Here is a 4,348-nt window from a genome sequence, read left to right on the forward strand (position 1 = left end):
CTGTCTCTCTCTCTCTCTCTCTCTCTCTCGCCCTCTCGCCCTCTTTTCTGACTATGGTTTCGTGTCATGCGACGAATGTTTGTTCTTTCTAAAAAAATCTGTAGACTTGTTGCTGCACGACGGAGACGACCACGACTACGTTGTGTGGTGGGTGAGAGAGAGAGAGGGAGAGAGAGAGAGAGAGAGAGAGAGAGAGAGGAGATGGTGAAAGACGTGCAGGGGATGGGATTGCACTAATTAACCACTAAGTGTTTTACCAAGTGTTGTCGTCGTGGTGTCTGGCTAAGGCCTCTGTGTGTGTGTGTGTGTGTGTGTGTGTGTGTGATGCGTTCCCAGCCAGAAGTAAACATCCTCTGGCCTTTAGCACGTGAAACACGAACAGTGCTTTTTTATTTTTAAAAATTTTTATTATTATTATTTATATTTATTTTTTGTACTCTTTCTTGTTTTCTTTATGATTTATTTACGCACTGGGGTGGGGCTCCGAAAGCAAAGTGCAGAGAGACACAGACTTCACAACATGGCAGCAGCATTTCCTGCCGCGTACTTATTGATAAAGATTGGGGCTTGATGTTTGTCTAACCTGGGGGCGTCTGCTGTGTTTCAGTGCAAGCGTAGGGGTCACGCAAGGGGTGAAACGGGTAAATAATTATAAGTTTCCTGTCGAACAAAAAAAAAAAAAAAAAAAAAAAAAAAAAAAGAAAGAAACACTGGAAAACGGGTCTGTTGGTGGTGGGGTGGAATTTTTTTTTCCCCCAGTGTAAATACATACCGGAATTTCTTGGGTCTATTTTTTTTTTTCTTTTTTTTCTGTGAATATACAATTCTAATTTTCTGCACTGCACATTCCAAAATTTCTCGGGTCTTGTTCTTGCTTGAGAATATCCTACGTTATATTTTTTTATGTACTGCACATTCCAGAATTTCTCGGGTCTTGTTTAAAAAAAAATATATATATATATAGAGATTATATATATATATATATATATATATATATATTTTTTTTTTTTTTTTTTTTTTTTTTATTTGCTGGGAATATCCGCGTTATAATTTTCTGCGCTGCACATTCCAAAATTTCTCGGGTCTTGTTCTTTGCTGGGAATATCCACGTTATAATTTTCTGCGCTGCACATTCCAGAATTTCACGGGGAATATCCACGTTATAATTTTCTGCGCTGCACATTCCAGAATTTCACGGGGAATATCCACGTTATAATTTTCTGCGCTGCACATTCCAGAATTTCACGGGGAATATCCACGTTATAATTTTCTGCGCTGCACATTCCAGAATTTCACGGGGAATATCCATGTTATAATTTTCTGCGCTGCACATTCCAGAATTTCACGGGTCTTGTTCTTTGCTGGGGATATCCACGTTATAATTTTTCTGCACTAACTACAGGTTGGGGAAGGAGGAGGAGGGGGGCGTGTGCTGCCTAGAGTGAAGGCATTGTGAGTCTGAGTAGGCGTTCAATATTGGCACTTACGCATCTGGATGTATCGAAGACGGCTCTAGCTCTGAGACAAAATATCAATGTCGACGCAATAAGCGGAACGTTGGAAGAGCAAGGCCATTGGGTGTGCGAGTCTGGGTAACTTAATCGCCGTGTAAAACAGTTCAGTCTTTTTAGATATTGAACTTTTCTGCTAGTGCCTTGAATGAAATGGCAAACAAAGCACGTGTTTGCTTGTGTTGTGTCTGTTGTTTTGGTGAGGAGCGCGGATTAAGAGACAAAGATCACAACAAGCATTTAAGAAATAGATGGGCGAAAGAAAAACCATGGTAACAACATGACATGAAAGAGCACGATGTAAGCTCAAGCTGTTTGTTTCTTTACAAACTCGAGCGTTTTGTTGCTTAAGCTTCCCCCCCCCCCCCCCCCCCCCCCCCCAATACTTGTTACATCAAATGCCGTAACTTGTCTTGTTTTTATAAATTAAAACCGTGTAAATCTAGGCTAATGGAGCCCACAGTTATTGGCAAATGTGTTTATGTTGTAACGTTTTCTTTATGATGTTTGATGATTAAATATTGCGAAAACGAAAGATTACAAGCAATTAAAAAACAAAAACAAAAACAAACAAAAAATCTCATTGACAAAAGGAAACGCAGAGTCAAGCAGTGTGTAACAGGACAGTCAAAGGCTGATGACAACCGTAGGGAAAAGAAACAAAAAGTGGAGAGAGAACGTGCCGAAAACGGGATAAAGGATGGGACATGGGAGGGGTGGGGGTTGGGGGTGGGGAGGCGGGTTGCGAGGGAGCGGGAGGGTTGACAAGGGCTGTAACTGTGCGGTTTAGGACCTTTAAAACCTGCTATATGGTCAAAGGCTCTTTCGTCTCATTGCGACGACGTGGCATCAAAATGGCCAGCCCGGGCCCCAGACAGAAATAAAGTTTTTAAGCTACCTGCTGACTCAACAGAACGTCATTTACCTACAGTCACCGGAGGGATTGGAGGTGAGGAGGGGGAGGGGGAGAGTAGATTGGGGTGGGGTGGGGGGGGCGGGGGGGGGGGGGGAACCGTCGTTGTTTCGCTTTTGGCCTGTTCACTGATGTCGACAATGATGATCTGACACTACTATCAAGGTCTCTTCTTTGCTGCTGATGAGGATTTAACCTGACGAAACGGGATTCACGCGTGCTAGAGGCCTCGATAGTAGTTTCTGGTTTGAGGGTGGGTGAAAACCAAAACAAACAGCAGCACCAGAAATTTGTTATCATTTGTCGTAATTGAGGTAATTGAGAGTGACTATGTTACTGTCATGGACCTGTCCTGACCATGGAGGTGAGGAGGGGGGTGAGGGAGGGAGGGAGGGAGAGAGAGAGAGAGAGAGAGAGAGTCGAACACATATTGCTCAAGGATAAAGATTTTAGTATTGCCCACTCTTCCAATCTGTTCCTGAGAGAGAGAGAGAGAGAGAGAGTCAAACCTTTATTGTTCAATGATAAAGATTTTAGTATTGCCCACTCGTCCAGTATGTCCCATAGAGACCTTAGAGAGAGAGAGAGAGAGAGAGATATTCAAGACTCAAATATTTTATTGCTCAAGGATAAATGATTTAGTATTGCCCACTCTTCCAATCTGTCCCTGAGAGAGAGAGAGAGAGAGAGAGAGTCAAACCTTTACTGCTCAAGGGTAAAGATTTTGGTATTGCCCACACTCTTCCAATCTGTCCCTGAGAGACAGAGAGAGACAGAGAGAGAGAGAGAGAGATATTCAATACTCAAATGTTATTGCTCAGGGATAAAGATTTTAGTATTGCCCACTCTTCCAATTTGTTGTCCCTGAGAGAGAGAGAGAGAGACAGAGAGAGAGAGAGAGAGAGAGAGAGAGAGAGAGAGAGATTCAAGACTCAAATGTTTATTGCTCAAGGATAAAGATTGCCCACTCTTCCAATATATTGTCCCTGAGAGAGACAGAGACAGAGAGAGTCAAACCTTTATTGCTCAAGGATAAAGATTTTGTATTCCCCGCACTCTTCCAATCTGTCCATGAGAGAGACAGAGAGAGAGAGAGAGAGGCTTAAACGTTTATTGGTCAAGGATAAGGATTTTAGTATTGCTCACTCTTCCAATCTGTCCCTGAGAGAGAGAGAGAGAGAGAGAGAGAGAGAGAACACTGAACACTGAACACTGATGTTTTAATGAATAGGCCATTGTCCCATGTCAGTAGGGGTGTCAACAAGTCAGTGCAGAGGTACATCACAAACATTTTACTATTAGAAACGTACTTTCAAAGCCTTGTGTAGGAACACAGCCAAGCGCATGACCAATGATTTGTTTTCACTTGCAAAAAAGCAGTATCAGATTAAACAAAGTAGGAGTATTGTAGTACTCAGAGGGGATATACTGTTTCAGATCAGCATATTTAGGACAGTTTGAAAATTGAGAGAGAGAGAGAGAGAGACAAAGACAAAGACAAAATCTTTATTAACGAGGGTAATAGATAAGCAAGTAACATGCTTTTTTACATCCAGCCCTCGCCCTAAAGAGGGAATAAAGCTAAAAAAGCGAAAATGAGCACAAAATCAAAACACAATCAAAATATACCATTATTTCACAATTCAAGGCCATTCCACAAAAGGAAGAAGAAAAGAAAAGAAAAAAAAATCATGAAATACACACACACACACACACACACACACACACACAAATGCACCCACTCAAGAGAGGGTGAGAGGGAACTCACAGAGAGAGAGAGAGAGAGGTGTTTATGATGGACAGGTTTGAAAGAAGAAAAATTGCCTTTGCCCAAAATACCCCCCCCCCCCCACCCCCCCCACACACACACTTGCCCCATTCATGCACGTTGTGTCTCCGTTTGACAAAGCTCAGCTGACAGCGA

This window comes from Babylonia areolata, chromosome 8, assembly GCF_041734735.1.
Source record: "Babylonia areolata isolate BAREFJ2019XMU chromosome 8, ASM4173473v1, whole genome shotgun sequence".
Classification (NCBI taxonomy): Eukaryota; Metazoa; Mollusca; class Gastropoda; order Neogastropoda; family Buccinidae; genus Babylonia; species Babylonia areolata.